Source organism: Diceros bicornis, unplaced genomic scaffold, assembly GCF_020826845.1.
Source record: "Diceros bicornis minor isolate mBicDic1 unplaced genomic scaffold, mDicBic1.mat.cur scaffold_202_ctg1, whole genome shotgun sequence".
Classification (NCBI taxonomy): Eukaryota; Metazoa; Chordata; class Mammalia; order Perissodactyla; family Rhinocerotidae; genus Diceros; species Diceros bicornis.
This window is the reverse complement of record NW_026691092.1, coordinates 315,331-340,795: the sequence shown is the minus strand read 5'-3', so window position 1 is coordinate 340,795 and position 25,465 is coordinate 315,331. Positions and strand designations below refer to the sequence as shown.

Genomic DNA, 25,465 nt, shown 5'->3' with positions numbered 1-25,465 from the left:
TATATATCTAGCCATATATAGACTATTTAATAGATTACACATACAAAATGTAACTGCAATACTAAATGGCAAGTCCTGTATAAGCACAATAGTAGCACAAGGCGAAAGTGATGTATTTCACTTAATGTCTTCCAGTAGCATAACAAGTGTACTTTTGTCATTGTTTTAGTCATCTCCCTTTTTTTAAGGAATGTATTTAGAATCTGAGCTCGTCAAAAAGATTCTGTAAAAGTGACATCAGCGTCATGGCGGAGCGAGCTTTCCCGTAAACTCTTCCCCTGATAAGATACAACAAAAGGAACAGTCACAGACCAACAACGGAATGCTAGACAGTGAAAAGCAGGATCGGGAAGATCCACACTGCCGCACATCTGAGAGTGGAACGTGCTGGGCCCCTGGAGGAAGTGGGGAGAGGTAAGGAGAACTTTTCTCCCTCCCCATCAGACCAGCGATCCTGGTCTGCTCAGCTCCCAGAGAGGGGGGAGGGGCGGCCCTCTGCAGGGAAACCATAGCTCTTTGGGCTCTCTCAGCCAGTGGCAAACTCCCACACAGAGGACTCAGAATTGCTACAGGGTACCATCAATATCTGAGCACCCCAGAGAGCGGATAACGAGGGGCGAATGAGAAGCCCCCCACGCCAGGGGCCCAGCGGGCAAAAGAGAGAGCACCCCCCTTCCCGCAAACCGGACCCTGCAGCTCAGCCGACCAAACCAGACCAAGTGACCTGTGGATCGAGGATGGCAGTGAACAGCCGGGGCAGAGGACAGGGGCCTCAGATTAAACAGCCCTTTACCCCCACACAGTGGCGGCGGGTGGAAATTACAACCAGAGATTTCCAGGATGAGGAAAAACAAAGCCAACGCAGGAACCGCAATGCAAAGATACATGAAATCCCCAGACCAGAAGGAAAATGACAAGCACCCAGAAACCAATCCTGAAGACAGAGAAATCCATAACCTAAATGACAGAGATTTCAAAATAGCTATCATAAAAACACTCAACAAAATACGAGACAACACAGACAAACAATTCAATGAGATTAGGAGTTTCTTCACAAAAGAGATTGAAATCATAAACAAAAACCAATCAGTGCTGATGGAGATGAAGAACACAATGGAGGAGATAAAGGAGAATCTGGAGTCTTTAAAGAACAGAGCTGACAATATGGAGGAAAGAATTAGCATTTTAGAGGATAGCAATACAGATATGCTCCAGATAGAAGAGGAGAGAGAACTAAGACTAAAAAGAAATGAAGAAAGTCTCCGAGAAATATCTGACTCTATTAGGAAATGTAACATAAGAATTATAGGTATTCCTGAGGGAGAAGAGAGGGAAAGAGGAAGAGAGAGCCTAGTCAAGGAAATAATAGCTGAGAATTTCCCAAATCTGGGGAAGGAGCAGGAAATACCAGTAAGCGAAGCCAACAGGTCACCTAAACATGTCAACAGGCAAAGGCCCACACTATAACACCTAGTGGTAAGGCTAGCCAGAGTCAATGACAAAGAAACAATATTAAGGGCAGCTAGAGAAAAACAAAAAATAACATACAAAGGAACTCCCATCAGGGTCTCAGCGGATTTCTCAACAGAAATTTTACAGGCTAGGAGAGACGGGAATGATATAGTCAAAATACTGAAAGACAAAAACTTTCAGCCAAGAATACTCTATCCAGCAAAAATATCCTTCAAATATGATGAAGAAGTAGTAACTCTCCCAGATAAACATAAACAAAAGCTAAGGTAGTTCATGGCCATGAGACCCCCACTACAAGAAATACTCAAGAAGGCCCTCTGGCCTGAAAAAAAGAAGAGAAAGGGAATACAAAGCTTGGAGCAAGGAGAAAAATAGGTAGATAAACTCAGAAAAATAGTAGATCTTTACCAGAATAGGTTAGCAACCACTTAAATACCAAAATCAATGATCAAAGGAAGTTATTCAACAAAAATAAATTTAACCTCATCACTGAAAATACATAGCCACAACACAAGATAGAATAAGGTATAACAAGAACGACTTAGAAGGGGAAGAGGAAAGTGATTGAATTGACTTAGTATAAGGAAATAGAAGGCCATCAGATAATGGACTATCTCATACACAACATTTTTTACACAAACCTCAAGGTAACCACTAAACAATAATAAAAACAAAATCACATATGATAATCAAAGAGAAAACTAGAAGAGACATGAGACAGAACAACCAAACTGAATTGGCAGTCCAAAACAAATGGGACAAGAAACAAAGGAAATGCAAAAGAACCAGAAAATAAGTGACAAAACAGTAACATTAAGCTCTCATATATCAATAATTACCATAATGTAAAGGATTGAACTCTCCAATCAAAAGATACAGAGTGGCAGGATGGATTAAAAAGCAGGACCCAACAATATGCTGCCTCCAGGAAACACATCTCAGCTCTAAAGACAAGCACAGGCTCAGAGTGAAAGAATGGAAGACAATACTCCAAGCTAATGGCAAACAAAAGAAAGCAGGTGTTGCCATACTCATATCAGACAAAGTAGACTTCAAGATAAAACAGGTGAAGAAAGACAAACAGGGAAATATATAATGATAAAAGGGACACCCCACCAAGAAGACATATCACTTTTAAATATATATGCACCCAACATAGGAGCACCAATGCACATAAAGCAACTATTAACAAACCTAAAAGGAGACATTAATAACAACACAATAATAGTAGGGGATCTTAATACCCCACTTACATCAATGGATAGATCATCCAGACAAAAAGTCAATAAAGAAATAGTAGAATTAAATGAAAAACTGGACAAGATGGACCTAGTAGACATACAGAGCACTCCATCCAAGAACAGCTGACTACACATTCTTCTCAAGCGCACATCGAACATTCTCAAGGATAGACCATATGTTGGGAAACAAAGCAAGCCTCAATTAATTTAAGAAGATTGAAATCATAACAAACATCTTTTCAGACCATAATGCTATGAAACTGGAAATGAACCATGAAAAAAAAAACTGGGAAAGTGACAAAAATGTGGAGATTAAACAACATGCTACTGAACAACTAATGGATCATTGATTAAATTAAAGGAGAAATCAAAAACTATCTGGAAACAAACGAAAATGAAAATATGCCATACCAAACCATATGGGATGCAGCAAAAGCAGTCCTGAGAGGGAAACTCATAGCGATACAAGCCCACCTTAACAAACAAGAAAAAGCCCAAATAAGCAACCTTAAATTACACCTAACAGAACTAGAAAAAGAAGCCCAAAGTCAGCAGAATGAGAGAAATACTAAAAATCAGAGCAGAAATAAAGGAAATTGAGACCAAAAAACAGTAGAAAGGATTAATGAAACAAAGAGTTGGTTCTTTGAGAAGATAAACAAAATCGACAAACCCTTAGCCAGGCTTACTGAGAAAAAAGGAGAAAAGGCTCAAGTAAATAAAATTAGAAATGAAAGAGGAGAAATTACAACGGATACCACGGAAATACAGAGGATTATAAGAGAATACTATGAGAAATTATATGCCAACAAATTGGAAAATCTAGAAGAAATGGATAAATTCTTAGACTTATACAATCTCCCAAAACTGAACCAAGAAGAAATGGAGAATCTGAATAGACCAATCACAAGTAAAGAGATTGAAATAGTAATCAAAAACCTCCCAAAAAATAAAAGTCCAGGACCAGATGGCTTCTCCGGTGAAGTTTACCAAACATTCAAGGAAAATTTAATACCCATCCTTCTCAAACTATTCCAAAAAATAGAGGAAGGTGGAACACTTCCTAAATCATTCTATGAGGCCAACATCACCCTGATACCAAAGCCAGACAAAGACAATACAAAGAAAGAAAATTACAGGCCAATATCGCTGATGAACATAGATGCAAAAATCCTCAACAAAATATTGGCAAACCGAATACAGCAATACATTAAAAAGATCATGCACCATGATCAAGTGGGATTTATACCAGGGACGCAGGGATGGTTCAACATCCACAAATCAATCAACGTGATACATCACATCAACAAAACAAAGAATAAAAACCACATGGTCATCTAATAGACGCAGAGAAGGCATTTGACAAGACACAACATCCATTTGTGATAAAAACTCTCAACAAAATGAGAATAGAAGGAAAGTACCTCAACATAATAAAGGTTATTTATGACAAACCCACAGCCAACATCATGGTCAACGGGGAAAGACTGAAAGTCATTCCTCGGAGAACAAGAACGAGGCAGGGCTGCCAACTCTCACCACTCCTGTTCAACATAGTACTGGAGGTTTTGGCCAGAGCAATTAGGCAAGAAAAAGGAATTCAAACAGGTAATGAAGAAGTGAAATTCTTCACTATTTGCAGATGACATGATTTTATATATAGACAACCCTAAAGAATCCATTGGAAAACTATTAGAAATAATCAACAACTACAGCAAAGTTGCAGGGTACAAAAATCAATCTACAAAAATCAGTTGCATTTCTGTATGCTAATAATGAACCAACAGAAAGAGAGCTCAAAAAGATAATACCATTTACAATTGCATCAAAAAGAATAAAATACTTAGGAATAAATCTTACCAAGGAGATGAATGACCTATACAATGAGAACTACAAGACATTATTGAAAGAAATCGATGATGACATAAAGAAACGGAAAGATATCTCATGCATGTGGATTAGAAGAATAAACATAATTAAAATATCTGTATTACCTAAAGCAATCTACAGATTCAATGCAATCCCAATCAGAATCCCAATGAGATTCTTCACAGAAATAGAAAAAAGAATACTAAAATTTATATGGGGCAACAAAAGACCCCGAATAGCTAAAGAAATCCTAAGAAAAAAGAACAAAGCAGGAGGCATCACAATCCCTGACTTCAAAACATACTACAGAGCAATAGTAATCAAAACAGCATGGTGCTGGTACAAAAACAGACACACAGATCAATGGAACAGAATTGAAAGCCCAGAAATAAAACCACACATATATGGACAGCTAATTTTTGACAAAGGAGCTAAGAACATACAATGGAGAAAGGAAAGTCTCTTCAATAAAAGGTGTTGGGAAAACTGGACAGCCACATGCAAAAGAATGAAAGTGGACCATCTGCTATCGCCATTCAAAAAATTAACTCAAAATGGATCAACGACCTGAAGGTGAGACCCGAAACTATAAAACTCATAGAAGAAAATATAGGCAACACACTATTTGACATTGGTCCTAAAGGAATCTTTTCGGATGACATGCCTACCCAGACTAGGGAAACTAAGGAAAAAATAAACAAGCGGGACTTTATCAGATTAAAGAGCTTCTACAAGACAAACGAAACCAGAATCAAGATGAACAGACAACCCACCAGCTGGGAGAGAATATTTGCAAAACATACATCTGACAAGGGGTTGATCTCCATAATATATAAAGAACTCACACAACTGAACAACAAAAAGGCAAACAACACGATCAAAGAACAGGCAGAGGAAATGAACAGACACTTCTCCAAAGAAGATATACATATGGTCAATAGGCACATGAAAAGATGTTCAACATCATTAATCATCAGGGAAATGCAAATCAAAACAACCCTAAGATATCACCTCACGCCCGTTAGAATGGCTATAATCACCAAGACAAAAAACAACAAATGTTGGAGAGGATGTGGAGCAACAGGAACCCTCATACACAGCTGGTCGGAATGCAAACTGGTGCAGCCTCTATGGAAAACGGTATGCATATTCTTCAAAGAATTAAAAATAGAGATGCCCTATGACCCAGCCATCCCATTACTGGGAATCTATTCAACAAACCTGAAATCAACAATTCAAAGAGGCTTATGCACCCCTATGTTCATTGCAGCATTATTCACCATAGCCAAGAAGTGGAAGCAACCTAAGTGTCCCTCGACTGATGACTGGATCAAGAAGATGTGGTATACTACTCAGCCATAAAAAAAGACAAAATCGTCCCATTTGCAACAACATGGATGGGCCTGGAGAGTATTATGTTAAGTGAAGTAAGCCAGAAGGAGAAAGACAAACACCGTATGATCTCACTCATATGTGGAATATAAACCAACACATGGACAGAGAAAACTGTATTGTGGTTACCAGGGGCTATGGGGGTGGGGGGTGGGCACAAGGGGTGAAGGACAAACAAAAATGTACAACTCATTTCACAGTGTTAAAAACCATTAAAAAAAAAGATTCTGGAAAGCATACATGGCAAACCAAAACCTGTATAAGCCCTTCCTTCTGCATCCTCAGAAAGAAACCCGATTATATAAAATTACAAAGATGTGGCTAAATTAGTCAGATGTCTACTGTAGTAATCAATTTATTAATTTTGATGTACATACTAATTTAAAATAACACCTCATGAAAAATAATATATTTATTATTTAGAGATACCTTTTTTTACTCTTCCATTTCACAAAGTAAGTTTATTCAAACTTGTCACAGGTATTCTTCGAAATCAGTAACACTGTAATCATCAGAGCCACTTTCTTCCAGAGCATATTATCTTCTAAGTTGTTGGATCTGAAGCAATTGTTAAAAGCATGTAAGATGCCATCACTGGAAAATTTATGCCAAGTTGCAAGTACTATTTCCATAACATATAAGTAGCTTGTTTTTATTTTCCTTTTTTCTTTGTACTATATTTTCTTGAAATTCATAATATAACTCTTTCTAAATAGTTTTTTAGAGTGTTCTTTAAATGCATATGTACAACTGTATCCAATATTTGAGACCATAATCCCAGGAATAATTACTAAGTCTATGTTAAGATTCTTTGCATTTTTAAAAACTGATTTCATCAGTGACCTCTCTAAGCTTCCAAAATTAGCATCAGTTGACATCATTTCAGGTAAATATGTCTCTCTCAGACACTAGTTTGTCATCAAAATAATTAAGGAACGCTGTAATAAAAATGGCTAATATTCATTGGGTGCTCACTAAATGCTAGACACTGTTCCATAGCCTTACATGCACTAACTCATCTAGTTCTCTCAGTGACCATATGGGGTGCTATTTTTCTCTTTATTTTTATGGATGAGAAAACTGAAGAATGGAGAGGTAAAGTAACTCACTAAGCTCGCACTGCTGGTCCAGACTGCAGCCAGATTCGGCAGGAGCAGCCAAGCTCTGAGTCTTACTCTGAACTACCATCCAACACATCCCCCCGGGTCATGAGGGCACAACACGAAATAGTGTAGAAGGATGCAAACCAAATTACCTGATGGATAACTTAGGGAGGAAACACATTCATCCCCTTATCTTCAAGTGTATATTGTAACTGATCTCATTGATGTAAAACTTCTTCCAGGTCTGTCCATAGGCACATCTGTAAACTTTGACCGTCTACCCTGGTGGCTCTACTGTCCCTCGCAGGCCCCCAGTTCTCTAGGTGTCTACCTTCCTTTGCACATCAGGTCCATACTTCTCTCTGAGAAGGGTTTCCTTCTTGACAGTTCTGCAACGGACTGAACGTTTGTGTCCCGCCAAAATTCATATGTTGAATCCTAACTTCCAATGTGCTGGTGTTAGAAAGTGATTAGGCCATGACAGTGGAGCCCTTGTGAATGGGACTAGTGCCCTTCTAGAAAGAGGTCAGAGATACTAGCTTGCTCTCTTTCAGCCACGTGAAGACACAGCAAGAAGATGTTCATCTGCAACATGGAAGTGGGCTCTCACCAGGACCAGACCACGCTGGCACCCTGATGTCCGACTTCCAGCCTGCAGAACTGTGAGAAATAAATGTCTGTTGTTTATAGGCCACCCAGTCTGTGGTATTGTGTCATAGCAGCCCAAACAGACTAGGACGAGTCCCTAGTTCAAATTCTAAATGATGGGAAATAAATGCCCAGTTCTTGTGTCCTTTGCATACTGCTGGTGTTGGAAGCTGGACGGCCTTGAAGGGGCTTCCTTTCTGGTGAGAACCTCAGGGTGATAGTCGAGTCCCCTAGCTAGAAGGGAGACGGGTGGAGCAGTTTCCTTTGGAGGAGGAAGTGGGGGAGCAGGCACCAGCTGTCACACCCAGTACCTTGCCCACTTGCCAGAACCAAGTAAAGCGAGGAAAAGTCCATGTGAAAGTAGTCACACTGCCAAGATGAGGTGTTACAAAAATCTCAAAAGCCAAAAGTGCTTTCAAGGTTTTCTTTGTGCCATTTTAAGGATTGCTCTGAACGACAGATAGCACTCTGCAGGGCATGCTGGTGAATTGCTCTCTTTTTGCTTGTATACATAGTTCTCAAACCACTGTCTGTGGACTACTTTTGGACTGCGTGTGTCCGAATACATAGACAGCTCCTTAAAAATTCAGATCCTGGGAATTTACCATGAGCAATTTTGCTTCAGCAAGTATAGACTTGGGCCTAAGAGTCTAGATTTTTAAAACCTCCTCTGGGGTAATTCTGACAAGCAATCAGGTTTAGAACCACTGATATGGTGCCAGATATAAGTATACATTATTTCTGTTCAGAACAATGAGTCTAATTCCATTCTCTTTTTCTTCTTGTTCTCTCAACTGCACTGCACTCTCTTTATTGGTAGAACTTGCTTCATACAACAGAGAACCTAACACAGTTGCTCAGCCTACTTCTCATGCTCAACTTTAGCTTTGTGGAACAAAAGCCTCGAGAGGGCTGTATTCAAAACACTCGGGAGAAACGCAAAAACCCAGTCTATGCGCTGGCTTCGCAGAAGACAGAGGGCTCGGCGCACCTTAAACCTCACCTTAAACTTTTTTGATCTTTCATCTTGTTTCAACCTCAAACTAACTCACATGAACTCAGGATTGCATCTCACAATCCATGCTTCTAATTCTAAAACTTAACCAAAAGGAATGAAACACTGGGTTTTCAGATAAAAAAAAAAAACAGCTTATGACAGGAAGGTGGCCCGGGAAGGTTAGCAAAACTTTAAAGGAACCACCACAGCATTGCTTAAATAAATAAATAGCATTGGCTTTTATGAAAAGACAGAAAAAGAAATGTTTAACACTTAACAGCTTTTCTCCACCGCAAGGAGAACTCCTACAAGTGATATATGACAACCCTTCTGGAACTCTTTAAACCTCTCCAGCCTCAGTTTAAACTTGAAATATTTCTTTTCCAGTGTATACACGTTGACTTTTGAACCCTTGGGCCCAGCTGACTAATCTGAGCTTCAGAGAATGAAGCAGAAAAGGGGAACCTGAGACTGCCAGGCCTTCAGTGGGGGAGGATTATGGAGGAACCGAGAGGGTTGTGATGGCTACACAGAGTCAAGGGGAGGGATGTTCCAAAGTTTCCTAAGAAGGGAAACCTTGCACTGAAGTGGGAATTCGATTTTACATGATGGCAATGTCTGTGCTGGTTTCACCAATTCTGGTGTCCCTGAGGGATGAACTGGTGTGACACCACAGGACAGAAGTTTCAGTCACTTTCAGGACTTAAGGAAGGTGAAACCTTTCAGCTTAGGCCCCTGTGAGCCAGTCAGGGCCCAAGTCTAGAAAGGCTCGGAGCCTGAATCCATCCAATGTGGTTGCGTTCTGTTCCAGCCAAGCTCCTCTGGACCCCAGCTGGGAAAAGGGGACCTCAGATCTAGTCAGATCTAGTCATCGCAGCTTCCATAGGTCGCCATGAGGCAGGTAATAGCCCAGGCGCCGTCACTGGACCTCATAGTTGCCCTCCTTCTTTCGCTGGCAGACAGTGACTTGTGAGGTGAGGAGAGTGCATCAGAATGGTCCAGTCAGTTGCCCAGTATGGGAGACTCCAGGGGAAGGAGATGCCAAAGCCACAGAGACCCGATGCCTCCTGTGTCTCCTTCTTCCTTTTGTCCATTTAATTTTCACCCTCAGTCCTTCTTTTCCTTCCCTTTTCCCTCTTTTGGCTCTCTCTCCCTCTCTTTCCCCTACATGTTCTAGCTTAATTGAGGTATTAATGACATACTGTAAACTGAATACATTTAAAGTGAACAATTTGATACATTTTGATTATAACTTATTCAACCAACACCACAATCAAGAAAAGGAATGCCCATCCTCCCCAAATTTCCTCATGCTCATTTTAATTCCTCCTTCCCTGCCGTTTGCAAACATATTCTCAGTCCCAGGCAACCAGTGATCCGGTATATGTCCCTATAGATTTTCCTGTATTTTCCAAGAACTTTTATAAATGGGATCATATACTATGTACTCATTTTTTACTGGCTTCTTTCACTCAGCATTATTATTCTGAGATTTATGCTTGTCATTGCATGTACTATGAATTCATTCCTATCCCCAACCCTTCCATGGCAGCACTGTGCACACACCCGAGCGCTTCCCAGGTTGGCGTGAGAGCCAATAGTACTGCTGCATCCCCAAAAGCAGGAATGCACCTTGGTGCAACTCTGGGAGGTGTTGGCAGCAGCCCTGGACCCGCACATGAATGCTTTCCTGGATGGCTGGAAAGCCCACCATGCCACTGGAGTCCCAATGATCGGCCAATGCTCAGACCCGTGAAGAAGCCCCACCCACCAAGCACAGAGGCTGCCATGAGCATGAGAAAAGGCAGCAGCAGATACGCGCACATGCAGATGCTTTCCCAGATGCACACACACCCATAGTAGTGCTGCGCTCTCACAAGTGGGTACGTGCCTCCGTGTGGCGGGAGCTCTGAGCCCAGTGTGAATGCTTTCTCAGCGGGTGGGAACACCCACTGTACCCACACAACTTCCAGCATATGGGGGGGATCAGAAACACAGCTCATGCTTCCCCCACAGCAGTAGCAGGTGGAATCTGTGAGCTGATACTACCACAAATACAGAGGCAAAAGATTAGTTCATCAAACAACATAAGAAACTACAGTAAAAATTCAGAGCAGAAGGAAATGACAAGTCTCCAGAAACCAACCTTGAAGTCACAGAAATTTACAATCTAAATGACAGAGAATTCAAAATAACTGTCATAAAGAAACTCACCAAGTTTCAGGAATAGTCAGACAGTTCGATGAACTCAGAAATAAAATTAATGAGGAAAAGGAATACTTCATCAAAGAGACTAAAACTATTAAAAAAAAACAGTAATTCTGGATATGAAGAACATAATTAGTGAGATAAAAAAGAATCTAGAATCCTTAAAAAATAGATCTGATATTATGGATGAAAGAATTAGTGATTTAGAGGACAGAAATATAGAAATGCTTGCAGTGGACGAGGAGAGAGAAGTCAGATTTTTAAAAAATGAAGGAATTCTTGGAGAAATATATGACTCAATTATAAAAGCAACATAAGAATTATACTTATTCTGGAGGGAGAAAAGAGGGAGAAAGGAGCAGAGAGCTTGTTCAAAGAAATAATAGCTGAGAACTTCCCAAACCTGGGGAAGAACCAGACTTACAAATACATGAAGCCAACAGAATGCCTAATTACATCAATGCTAAAAGACCTTCTCCAAGGCATATAATAGTAAAATCGGCAAAAGCCAATGACAAAGAAAAAATATGAAGGGAAGCAAGACAGAAGAAAATAACCTACAAAGGAACCCCTATCAGGCTTTCAGCATATTTCTTGGCAGAAACTTTACAGGCAAGGAAAGAATGGAATGATATATTAAAAATACTGAAAGACAAAAACTTTCAGTCTAGAATACTCTATCCAGTGAAACGATCCTTATGATACAATGGAGAAATAAAAGTTTTCCCAGATAAACAAAGTCTGAGGGAGTTCATTGCCACTAGATCTCCCCTACAAGCAATGATGAAGAATGCCCTCATACCTGAAACAAAAAGAAGGCAAATGTCTACAAAGCTTTGAGCAAAGAGATAAATAGACAGACAAAATCAGAAAGGTACAGCTCTGTTTCACAACAGGGTAGCAAATACTTAATTATAACTTAAAAGAAGAAGGGAAGGAAAGCATCAAAAGTAACTATAAACACTTCAGCTTAGTCACAAATGCACAACACAAAAATGAATAACTTGTGACAACAATAACTCAGAAAGAGAAGAGGAAGGGGATGGAACCTGCTTAGATTAATGGAGATAAGAGGTTATCAGAAGATGGACTATCTCATCTATGAGATCTTCATACAAACCTCACAGTAACCACCAAACAAAAAATCAGAGCAGAGCCATAGATCATAAAAAAAGAGAAAACCTCCACAGAAAACCCCCAAAATGAAATGGTAGTCAGAAACAGAAGGGAAGAGAAACAATGGAAATATAGATTAGGTGGGATTAAGTCCTCATGTATCAATAATCAGTCTAAATGTAAATCGACTGAATTCTCCAAACAGACACAGAGTGGTGGGGTGGATTAGAAAAGAAGACCCAACAATATGCTGCCACCAGGAAACACAAATCAGCTCTAAAAACAAACAGGCTCAGAATGAAGGGATGGGAGACAATACTCCAAGCAAATGGCAAATAAAAGAAAGTATGTGTTGCCATACTTATATCAGACAAAGCCGACTTCAAGATAAAAAAGACTATGAGATACAAAGAGGGGGGATATATAATGATAAAGGGGACTTTCCACCAAGAGGACATAACACTTATAAAGATATATGCACCTAACACAGCAGCACAAAAGAATATAAAGCAACTATTAATAGACCTAAAGGGAGAAATTAACAGCAACACAATAATAGCAGGGGACCTGAACAATCCACTTACATCCATGGATAAATCATGCAGAGAAAGACAACAAGTAAATAGTGGAATTAAATGAAACATATGATCAGATGAACTTAATCGATATATATAAAGCATACCCTCCCCAAACAGCAGAATACACATTCTTCTTAAGTGCACATGGAACATTCTCAAAGATAGACCATACGTTGTGAAACAAGGCAAGCCTGAATAAATTTAAGATGGAAATCATATCAAGCTTCTTTTCTGACCACAATGCTATGACACTAGAAATCAACTACAAGAACAAAGATGGGGAAGTCACAAATATGTGGAGACTAAAGAACACACGATTGAAGAACCATTGGATCAATGAACAAATCAAAGGAGAAATCAAAAAATACCTGAAGACAGGGGCCGGCCTGGTGGCGCAAGCGGTTAAGTGCGCGCGCTCCGCTGCGGCGGCCCGGGGTTCGCTGGTTCGGATCCCGGGCGCGCACCGACGCACTGCTTGGTGAGCCATGCTGTGGCGGCGTCCCATATAAAGTGGAGGAAGATAGGCACAGATGTTAGCCCAGGGCCGTCTTCCTCAGCGAAAAAAGAGGAGGATTGGCGGATGTTAGCTCAGGGCGGATCTCCTCACAAAAAAAAAAAAAAAAAAAAATACCTGAAGACAAATGACAATGAAAAGACAACAAAACAACTCTTATGGGATGCAGCAAAAGCAGTTCTAAGAAGGAAATTCATAGCAATACAAGCGCACCTCAACAAACAAGAAAAATACCAAATAAGTAACCTTAAACTACACCTAATAGAACCAGAAAATGAAGAACAAATGAAGCCCAAAGTCAGCAGAATGAGGGAAATAATAAAAATTAGAGCAGAAATAAATGAAATAGCGACTAAAAAAACAGTAGAAAGGATCAATGAAACAAAGAGCTGGTTCTTTGAGAAGATTGAAACAAAATTGACAGACCCTTAGCCAGACTCACTAAGAAAAAAAGAGAGAAGGCTCAAAGACATAAAATTAGAAATGAAAGAGGAGAAATTACAACAGATACCACAGAAATCAAAAGGACAATCAGAGAATACACTGAACAACTTACATGCCACCAATTTCAATAACCTAAAAGAAATAGATAAATTCTTAGATTCATACAACCTCCCAAAACTGAATCAAGAAGAAATAGAGAAAATGAACAGACCAATCACAAGTAAAGAGATCAAAATGGTCATCAAAAACCTCCCAAAAAACAAAAGTCCAGGACCAGATGGCTTCTCTGGAGAATTCTACCAAATATTCAAACAAGATTTAATACCTATGCTTCTCAAACTATTCCAAACAGTTGAAGAAGATGGAACACTTCCTAATTCATTCTATGAGGCCAACATCACCCTGACAGCAAAAGCAGATAAGGACAGCACAAAGAAGGAATATTACAGGCCAAAATCACTGATGAACACAGATGCAAAAATCCTCAACTAAATATCAGCAAATCGAACACAGCAATATATTAAAGGGATCATATACCATGATCAAGTGGAAATTATACCAGGGATGCCGGGATGGTTCAACATCCACAAATCAATCAATGTGATACACCACATTAAGAAAATGAGGAATAAAAGTCACATGATCCTCTCCACAGATGCAGAGAAAGGATTTGACAAGATCCAACATCCATTTATGATAAAAACTCTCAATAAAATGGGTATAGAAGGAACGTACCTCAACACAGTAAAGACCATATATTACAAACCCACAGCCAACATCATACTTAATGGTGAAAAAATTAAAGCCATTCCTCTGAGAACAGGAAGAAGACAAAGGTGCCCACTCTCGCCACTCCCATTCAACATAGTACTGGAGGTTTTGGCCAGAGCAATTAGGCTGGAAAAAGAAATAAAAGGAATCCAAATTGGAAAGGAAGAAATGAAACTCTTGCTGTTTGCAGATGACATAATTGTAAATATAGAAAACCCTAAAGAATCCATCAGAAAACTATTAGAAATAATCAACAACTACAGCAAAGTTGCAGCGTACAAAATCAACTCACCCCAGTCAGTTGCAATTCTATACTCTAATAATGAACTAACAGATAGAGAACTCAAGAATACAGTCCCATTTACAACTGCAACAAAAGGAAAAAAGTGTCTAGGGATAAATTTAACCAAAGAGGTTAAAGACCTATACAGTGAAAACTATAAGACATTATTAAAAGAAATCAATGATGACCTGAAGTAATGGGAAGATATTCCATGCACATGGATTGGAAGAATAAACACAGTTAAAATGTCCATATTACCTAAAGTAATCTACAGATTCAATGCAATCCCAATCAGAATCCCAGTGACATTCTTCATAGAAATAGAACACAGAATCCTAAAATATGTATGGAATAACAAAAGATCTCGAATAGCCAAAGCAATCCTGAGAAGAAAGAACAAAGCTGGAGGCATCACAATCCTAACTTGAAAATATATTACATAGCTATAGTAATCAAAATGGCATGGTACTGGCACACAAGCAGACTCATAGATCAATGGAACAGAACTGAAAGCCCAGAAAGACAACCACACATCTGTGGTCAGTTAATCTCTGCCAAAGGAGCCAAGATCATACAATGGAGAAAGGAAAGTCTCTTCAATAAATGCTGTTGGGAAAACTGGACAGCCACATGCAAAAGAATAAAAGTAGATCATTATCTTCATCCATACACCAAAATTAAAACGAACTGGATAAAAGACTTGAATCTAACACTTGAAACATAAAACTCCTAGAAGAAAATATACGCAGTACAGGCTTTGACATCGGTCTTAGCAGCAGCTTTTCCAATACCATGTCTACTCTGGCAAGGGAAAGAAAAGAAAAAATATACAAATGGGACTACATGAGACTAAAAGACTTCTGCAAGGCAAAGGAAACGATGAACAAAACGAAAAGATAGGGCCGGCCCAGTGGCTTAGTGATTAAGCGCGCGCGCTCTGCTACTGGCGGCCCAGGTTCGGTTCCCGGACGCGCATAGACGCACCTCTTGTCCAGCCATGCTGAGGCTGCGTCCCACATACAGCAACTAGAAGGATCTGCAACTATGATATACAACCACCAACTGGGACTTTGGGGAAAAGAAAAAGGAGGAGGATTGGCAATAGATGTTAGCTCAGAGCCGGTCTTCCTCAGAAAAAAAGAGGAGGATTAGCACAGATGTTAGCTCAGGGCTGATCTTCCTCACAAAAAAAAAAAAATGAAAAGACAACCCACCAACTGGGAGAAAATATTTGCAAATCATATAGCTGACAAGGGGTTAATCTCCAAAATATATAAACAACTCAAACAACCCAACAACAAAAAAACAGATAATCCAATCTAAAAATGGGCAGAGGATATGAACAGACATTTTTCCAAAGAAGATATACAGAAGGCCAGACACATGAAAAGATGTATAACATCACTAATTATTAGGGATATTCAAATCAAATCTACAATGAGAGATCACCTTACACCTGTCAGAATGGCTATAATTCCCAAGACAAAAAATAACAAATGTTGGAGAGGATAAGGAGAAAAGGGCACCCTCACACACTGCTGGTGGGGATGCAAACTGGTGCAGCCACCAGGGAAAACAGTATGGAGATTTCTCAAAAAATTAAAAATAGAAATACCATACCTTTCAGCTATCCGACTACTGGGTATTTATCCAGAGAAATTGAAATCAACAATTCAAAGAGATTTATGCACCCCTGTGTTCACTGCGGCATTATTCACAATAGCCAAGACATGGAAGCAACCCAAATGCCCTGCTACAGATGAATGGATAAAGAAGATGTGCTATGTATTATATACAATGGAGTACTACTAAGCCAGAAACAAAAGACAAGATCATTCTGTTTGCAACAACCTGGATGGACCTTGAGGGTATGATGTTAAATGAAATAAGCCAGACAAAGACAAATATGCATGATTTCACTCATATGTAGTAGATAAACATACACAGGGATAAAGAGAACAGATTAGTGGTTACCAGAGGGGATGGGGGCTGGGGGTTGAGTGAAAGAGTTAAAGGGGCACATATGCATGGTGATGGATAAAATTTAGACTACTTGTGGTGAGCACGATGCAGTCTATACAAAAATTCACAAATAATAATGAACACCCGAAATTACACAATGTTAACACGCTTTAGAATTTCAATAAAATAATGAAAAAAAAATAATTCATTCTTTTTTATGGTTGAATAGTATTCTACTGTGGGGATAGACCACACTTTGTGTATCCGTTCACCTGTAGATGGACATTTGGGTTGTTTTCCGTTTTTGTCTACTATAAATTGGTTGTTATCAACATGTGTGTACAAGTCTGTGTATAGACATACGGGTTTATTTCCCTTGGATGGATTCCTAGGGGAGGAATGGCTGGGTAGACGTATGTAATAACTAAAGACACATCCAAGCTATTTTTCACCAGCACTCGATGAGAGTTTCAGTGAATTGACATCTTCAACAACACTTGCTATAGTCAGTCTTTTTAATTTTAGCCATTCTCAAGTATGGTGGAATCTCAGGATGACTGTCACTTACATTTCCCCAATGACTCATGTTGTGAAGGAGAAGGCAAGCCACACACAGACTGGGAGAAAACATCTGCAAAACATATCCCTAGAAAAGGACTTGTATTTATAATATATAAAGAGCTCTTACAACCCAATAGTAAGAAGACAAGCAACACGTCATGCCTTACCAGGAGACAGCAGATGAGGCCTGTGATGAGCACCAGGATTCCCGCCAAGCAGATGAGGATGAGAGCCCAGACGGGGTGGTCTGCGGAGACAAGTGCTGGGATGAGCCACCTCCTGTCATTGCCCCAGGGCTCCTGCTGACCCCACTGTGCCTCAACCATCCTTGACAAGGGTTGGCCAACTTTCCTCATCATCCAAGACCCTGTGCGCATGGTTCTCTTCGATGAGGCACAGCATCAAGATACTCGCCCCCTACCGTGGGCTGGGGCTTCCTGCAGGTTTACCAGGCTTCTCAGTCAAGGTGTCATCTCTGTTGGGAGAATATTCTGGAAGTGAATGAAATGGAGAATGCATGTGAGTGTGTTTCACTCTTTTTAATAAAACTTTTTAGACACAGAAAAATAAAGGGAGAGTCTCATAAACATCCATCATCTAATTTAACCATGTATATTCCATTCAATTAAAACAATATTTCATCAATGTATAAATTATTAACACTTGCCACCCTTGATTCATCCCATGTTTTCAATGAAATATTAAAGTCAAGTAGACATCATCATGTTTCACACCATTTTAGTTTCCATCTCTAAAAAGTGAGCACACTTTGCTACAAAATCCAAGACCATTATCACAGAACAAAAGTTTAATAAATTAAACCAAATTCATACCTCTGGGCACAGAGGACTGAATTTGAGATGGACTTTCTTAGGACGGCTTGGGGGAGAATGTGTCATCACAGTTGGCAAGCCTATGGGATCTCTCTAAATTTGTAAATTCCCACTCAAAAGTGTTCTTCCTTGCCTAGAAACACATTCATCCCCTTCTCCTTTATCTATTTGCTTAATATTCATTTTCTAGGATTAACCTACAATGTAATATCCTGCAGGAAGTCTTCTCTGATTTCCACCTGCAAGTATGAGTTTGTTCACATCAAATAATTGATAATTTTCAATTCTCTATTCTTGTTATTGCCAGCTACAACATAAACTCCAGGAGGGTAGGAAACGCAGCACCCAATGGGCATGGGGGGAAGGGTGCAGGTCCCCCTACTTGTACCTCTACCCAGACAACCTCTTAGAGGAGTGCTGTCTGATATGGAGCAGCAACAAGTCTCTTTTTGAATTAAAATTAATTTTAGTTAAACAAAATAAAAATTCTAACCTCAGTAACATTAAAAATCAGTAACAATAAAGACCAGTCACAATACCATCCTTCAAGCACTCAACAGCCACATGCGGCTATGCACTGGACAGCACAGATAGAGCATTCCACCACTGCAGAAAGTTCTAGCGCATTGGTGCTCATCTAGAGCGGGACTTGGCAAACTATAGCCTGTGGACCAGGAACCACAACCACCCCCAAACCTGTAAGTCTGCTTCACACACAGCTGGAGGCCCTCACTGACCATCTGGCCCAGTGGCTCTCAGTGCAGAGATAAGGAAACAAAAGTCCAGAGAGGGGAGGTGACTAGCTTGAGGTCACAGAGCTGTCTCGGAGAAGGTGAGGGCCTCCCATACTACACTGGTGTCCTTTTCTCTCTCTCAACGGTGGGTAAAGACTGGGGGACTATGCCACCTCCTGCCAGCCTGAGAAAGTTCAATGCTCTCTCAGCCCTAGGCCTCCAGAGTCCCCAGAATGGCCTCACTTCCTTTCCCAATGACCAGGGAGCCTTACCATCCCCAAGGACACTCTTCCTGTCCAGGGTCAAGTTCTGCAGCTGGGTACCATTCTGGGTCAGCCACAGGAATTCCTCATAGATGGCAACTCTGTCCAGTCTCTGTGCCAAGGCGGCAAGGTACACAGTGAGTCCACTCCAGTGTGGTTACTGTGGGGGACAGACCTGGAAGGACCCAAAGGATGATCAAGGGTGTCTGGAATTCTACCCTGATTCTAGATTCCCTGCTTCTGGGTCCTGTCCAAGAGAACTTTCTGCAATAATGTAAACATTTGTCTGCATTACCAAATACACTCATTATTAGCCCCATGTTGTTATCGAGCACTTAAAATGTGGCTAGTGTGTGTGAGTGAGGAACTGAATTTCTCATGTAATTTCATTTCAAGTAATTAATTTATAAATAAATAACTACAGGGAGAACATTTTTCAAACTTTGGAGTAAGGACTTCTGCAAATGCATAAAAACAATGAGAACACTGGTAAAAATGGTCGAAATCATCTTTTCAGAAGTCTAGAAATTAATCAAAGGCTTGTAAGAATCTGAGGAGGGTTTAGTGAAGACACACAGTGGAATCTTGATAAAGGGAGGAAACTTTGTGGCACTATAACTTGCACTATTCCCATCCTGCTCTCACAACATCCTCCATAACTGTGAAAACCGTCAGTCTCAGAACCATGGTGGCTGAGACAACCCGCAGCACAGCAGCCATAATGGGTGTGGAGCTCTGAAAAGACCCCTCCCCACCCAACTGCAACTAGCTGACCTGCCTGGCAGCTCCCCGAAAACGCCCCATGTTCAGGGCTTGTCGTTACTAGACTCAGAGCTTGCCCAAGGTGGAAAGTCTGTCCACAAGGCACTAGCTAAAAACAATCAGCGCTAATTGTTTTCTATTGTAGTTGCCTGAGGGAGTGACACCAGGAGAGGCAGGCAAGAGGTGAGCCGACAACTTAGAAGAAAAATTGGGGGAATGAGATCTCCACAGGGGGCTTTGAAAAGCTCCAGTGTATTTGTAGGCATCTGGAAGGCCACAAGGGCTCAGGGATGTGGCACGCCCAGAAAAGACTTGAAAACGTCTGAATCTCTCACCTCTAGTTGGAGCGGTGGCTTAATATCTGAAAACTAATTATGTAATACACCATATTAATAGAATAACGGCCAATACCACATAATCTCGACCATATACATAGAAAAGAATTTCACAAAATACAACGCCCTTCATGTCTAAAAAAGAAAACACTCAACAAATTAGGAATATAAAAAACTTTCCCAACCTATAAATAGCTTCAATGAAAAACCCACAGCTAACACCATATTCAATGCTGAAAGACTAAAAATTTCCCCCTAAGACCAGGGACAAGACCATGATGTCTTCCCTCATCTGATATGTTAATCACAGGTACTAGAGTTTCTAATGAGGGCAATTAGGCAAGAAAAAGGAATAAAAGAAACCCAGATTGGAACAGAAGAGGTAAAACTATTTGTTTTGCACAGGAGAAGATATTGTATATAGAAAAACCTAAAAAATACAGCCCCCACACACACACAATATGTGAATCGTATCCCACCAGGTGTATAAAAAATTTCAATTGCCCCATGTGGTTAGCGGCTCCACTAGTGGAGAGCACAGTTAGACTGCTGATATTTGTTGAAAGTCTCCAGAAGTGGAGGAGGAGGATGATGCTGGAGGTTGGTGGCCCCAAATGTTAATGCTTTTCTCAACTCCCGAAAAACCTATGGAAGGAGATGGTAAGATTAGCTGATAGGGATGTGGGGGAGAATGGGCACCATGTCAGTGACTTCCAGATCAAGGATGTGTCACGGGAGCTCAGAGCCATCAGTCACCAGCTCAGCCAATGCTTCCAATCTCCTCAACCTACATCAAGTCGGTGACCAGGCAGGAGTGGAATATATCTCATAGCTGGCTGCCTCTGTAGAGCTTGGTGACCTAGAACAAACGGGAGGGAGAGTGGGAGAGATGGAGGTCTCCTGGGGATGCGGGGCCCCACTGGAGCCAGTGAAAGATCACAGACCTTGGGGCAAGGGAGACCTGACTTCAAATCCTGGCTCTGCCCCTAACTCATTGTGTGACCTTAGACACAATACTCCCCTTTCTGAGCTTCAGTTTACCCACGTGAGAAATGGGGAAGGCAGCTAGGATATCACCTCTGGAAACTGAGAGAACCCAGACACGCAGGGAATGTGAAGGATTGAAACAACCATGTAACAGATGTAAGTCAGGCAGAGGAATGAGGGTGCCTTCAGGGCAAGGAGAGACGGGACAGGGGAGACCCCACCTGGTCCTGGGTGACTCTCAGCAGGGCGGTATACTCCGAGGATGTGGGCTCCGGGTTGCTGTGGTTCCAGCTGATGCTGCGGAAATGCAGCTGGTATTCTCTCCGCATGCATAAACTCCAGGGTGCAGAGCCTGGAGCCACCGAGAGGAAGAGCAGACAGGTGGAGACTCTCAGCTCCCAGCACAGAGGCATGGTGGCCCACGAGGTCACGGTGGTGGGTGCAGACAGCGTCCACACAGGTGGCTCCCCCATCCTTCACAGGCCTGGGGAGAGAGGTACATGGGGAATCTAGAGAGAGGTCCTGAAACCTCTGGGGTGGGGGCCAGAACAGGAAGGAGGAAATGGGAGGTCAGAGGGGAGACTGAGAGAGGGGTGGTCACAAAAGTAGTCATTAGTTGCAAATACTGAGGGGAGGGTCTCACCTGAGGGAGACCAGTCTGCAACTCAAGGAGAAGAGGCCCAGGCTGCTCTTCTTGAACAAGGATCCAGCTGGGGAGGAAGGAGGAGGAGGAGGAGCAGGAGGGACAGGGATTGGGGGAGGGGCTGGGTGGGATTTAACCCAACAGGAGCTGCTGGGACCAGGGTCTCACCAGGCTCTGCAGGACCCTCTCAGTGGAGTGGAACGTGGCTGAGCCATTGCTCCTGTCTGATGAATACCGGAGGGTGGAGATGGGGAAGGTGACTGTGAGGGTCTTCAGGTTGTGCCCCAAAGCTGCAAGATGAGAGGGAGAGCGATGGCCATCACTGAGAGCTGGCCTGAGACCAGACCAGAGTCCTGCACTCATTATCATCTATCGTCTTCTCTCTCAGGGGCACCACCACCCACGCGTGTGGTCACCCAAGTCAGAACTAGCATATCTGCTCAGCTCCTCCTCCCTCCCAGTAATACCCATTCACCTTGAACACTGGTCCTCACATACACTCCCTCTCCATCCCTGTCCCAGCTCAGGGGACTTAACTTCCTTCACCCGGACCAACACCCCAGCAGGCTCACTGGATGCTCTGTCTAAAGGATGTTCTACATGGACCACTAGAAGAATCTTTCTGAAATTAATACCTCACTAGGGCCACCACTGCTCTAGTACCACCCATGGCTCCCTATGGCCTTCAGTGTCTAGTTCAACCTTCTTGACCTGGCACTCAAGGCTCTACTCAATCTGGCTCCTGCTGACCTTTCAGTCTCATTTTATCCATGTACCGCGGGTTAAACTTCATGCTTCACGCAACCCAAATTCGTTTCAATTCTCCCCATACGGCATGTTGTTTCTGGCGCAAGCCTTTGCTCATGGAATCCTCTCTGCCAGAAAAACTCTTCATCCTCTACCTGCCTGGGTCCCTCCTGCTCATTCTTAAAGACTCTATTCAGGTGCAACTTTCTCTAGCAAGCTCTTCCTCTGCAAACTATGCCAGTGCCTCTTCCCAAAACCTCCCACACAGTGTTATATTGGTGTGTTAATTTCACGAGGCTAGGGGCTCTCTGAGGGCTGGCCTCAGACTGAATCATTGGTATAATCTTTGTGATCAGCACCATTTCCTCAAAACCAGAATCTCACACTGTGGCTGCCCAGCTCCTGGATCACAACTGGCTGGTGGAGGTGTGGGGCTGGAGAGCTTCTCTTGGGAAGGAAAAGGGGCCCCCAGACACCTGTGGTGGCTTCTGGTGGCACAGTTGATGATCAAGTATGCAGGGACGTGGTGGCCGGCTCGGCAGCTGTGGCGAGGGCTGTCTCAGGGAGGGACAGAGTGGGAGGAGCCCCCAGGCTCACCCGGGCTCCAGCAGTGGCTTTCCCAGGACCACCATTCACAGGTGAAGCATAAATGAGAGTGAGGGGAGGGGTGACTGTGTGAGTAGAGGGATGAGCAAGCCTGTGGATGAGAGGAGCCCAAGAGAGTGAGATATGTGAACAAGAGAGACTGAACCCAGAGGAGAGACACATGGACGGGCAGAACACTGGACAGACATACGGGATACCTGGAAAAGGAGGACCAAGGGCGGGGCTTCAGGAGAATTAAAGTGAAAACCACGTGGGGTCAGAATGTGGTGGAGAACACGTCTGTCACTAAGGCTTTCTCACCCTGGGCTGGAACTCTCCACCAGAACAAGGGAGAGAGAGAAGGGATGAGTTAGGGCCCTTCCAGGTCCTTCTCTCACCAAGGACAGTGGATGCAGGAGAACCACTGCTCCCCAACCCCAAATGGGGATGGAACCCAGGAGATGAGGGCCAGGAATACTGACTGGTAGTAGTCAGGGCCACAGGTCCATAGGTGTCAGCTGTGGAGAGAAGGTGAGAGGAGCTGAGCAAGAGTTGGGGTGAACATAAAGGATTAAGGGAGAGGGAGGATGTAGGGACCTTTGTGGGAAAGCTTAGGGAAAAGCAGAGGGGAAGAGTGGAGGGGTGTTCAGGGGGGAGGAAATGAGATGGAAGGTGGCTGGCCCCAGTCATCACCCCAGAAGACTGCACCCCGACCAGAAGGAGACAGAGATGGATCACAGCTCACTTTAGAGCAATGGAGGCAACACAGAACTATGATAGGGACAGAAAGCACGGCTGTAGCCCAGCCCCTCAACACTGACGTAGACGCTGTCCCCATCCAGGATGAAGGAGCCCAGGTGGGGGACGCCCTGGCTCTCATGGCTCAGCTCCCAGTAGAGTTGCTCTCTGTCCAGCCCAGGACCTGCGGGGGTCAGAGTGGAAGGTACAGACAATGTCCACCCCACTGGCTGCCCACCCTTCTCAAGCCTGAGGGAGGAAGAACATGGGGACGTGGAATATTGAGCAGGGGTCCTTCTGAGGGTGGAAAGCGAGAGAGTGGAGGGGGAGGAGCCTGAGGGAGAGGCTGAAGGGGCTGCTCTGATGCCTGGAGGGGCTCTCCTCGGTGTCTCCCGTCTGCGACAACCCCCTCACAAGTAAGGCCTGACTTCCTTTAAGATGTGGAGGGAGGCCTGTGAGTGGCTAAGTGGGGTGAACACACAGACCTGGGTGAGGGGGCGCCTGCAGGTCTGCACGGACAGCAGCGAGGAGCACAGTCACTACCCTGTGCCATCTGACACATCCAGGCAAGAAAGTACCGTTACCTTCTCGCGGTTCTACACTCCAAGGTCTTCTCTTTCTACTTCTTTCCTACTCCACAGCCATCATCCAGGCCTAGGGAACAATCACCTTATTCGTAACCTTCTTCCCAACACCTCCTATCTGCCTCTTAAGTCTACATTCTTAACCATGAAGTCCATTTTAACCCACATGCTTAGACCAAACGCCAATCACATCACCCATCTGCTCGCACCTCTCCACTGTCTTCCCACTGGTCTTAGAACAGAGTCCAAAGTCACGTCTGACCTGCTGCAGCCTGTTCCCCTCGCTGGTCTGGCTCACACCCCTCCCCCTGTGTTGACTCGGCTCAGCCATCCCTCTTCTCAGTTCATGGACACACCAGGCTCTCTGCTTCAGGGGTGTCCTCCTGCGGGTCCCTCTGCCTGAAACGCTCTCTTGAACACACTCCCACACCCTCACTCCAGTCTAACCCTCCAACCACCTAAATCCAGTCCCAACTCTAGCTCTCAAGCTAAATATCAGTCCTTCTCAAGAGGGCTTCCCTGCCCCCTCAGGTTTAGTCCCCTTGTGCCAAACTCCCAAATCACTCTCATCATTAACTGTCTAAAATCCAAATTCCCTAACAGAATATAAATCCCATGGAGGTGGGACAAGGTCTGTTTGGTTCTCCAGGTCCCCACGCATCTGGCCCAGGGCCTGGCTCATCAGATGAGGAACCATCCTGGTTTGAACGCTAAATGTCCTGTGTCCTGGAAAACCCCTCTGTTCTGAATAAATGAGGATGGTGGGTCACCATAAATTGTGCACTCAAAGAATATCTATTGCATGACAAGCACACATTCCCTCAAGAACGTCCCAGGAATGCTAGAATGAAAAAGGCACACAGACATACACACACAATTAGGAGAGGCCAACAATTATATATAAAATTACTTAACAAGATTGTCTTCAACGTGAATCACCAGACTGTTATTTCAGAAAGGATTCAAGAAGCAAAGTTAATTCCCTTTAGAATGTGAGGTGGAGAGGACAATCTTTTTGGAGACTAGTGCCCTACCCTTCTATCTAAAAGGTGTTACTTAATATTCCTCCAAATGATTTGAAATCTCATAAACAA

At 42.7% G+C, this 25,465-nt stretch overlaps 2 long non-coding RNA genes across 3 annotated transcripts in view; both read right to left on the bottom strand.

The window, feature by feature from the left end:
- The window catches only part of LOC131402654 (uncharacterized), a 29,643-nt gene extending 10,350 nt beyond the window's left edge, over positions 1 to 19,293 (bottom strand). The window contains exons 1-2 of the long non-coding RNA XR_009218868.1: positions 19,000 to 19,293; positions 17,328 to 17,651 (exon numbers count right to left, since the gene is read on the bottom strand). This is a non-coding gene — a long non-coding RNA (uncharacterized LOC131402654). The remainder of the gene's footprint in view (positions 1 to 17,327; positions 17,652 to 18,999) is intronic.
- A 2,111-nt stretch (positions 19,294 to 21,404) lies between these two features.
- Positions 21,405 to 23,570, bottom strand: LOC131402659 (uncharacterized). Of its 2 annotated transcripts, XR_009218873.1 has the most exons (5): positions 23,532 to 23,570; positions 22,941 to 23,161; positions 21,886 to 22,007; positions 21,718 to 21,784; positions 21,405 to 21,558 (listed from the first exon to the last, which is right to left on the bottom strand). It is a non-coding gene; the product is annotated as an uncharacterized LOC131402659 (long non-coding RNA). The 2 variants fall into 2 exon arrangements; XR_009218874.1 differs by lacking the exon at positions 21,718 to 21,784.
- Positions 23,571 to 25,465: the final 1,895 nt, after the last annotated feature.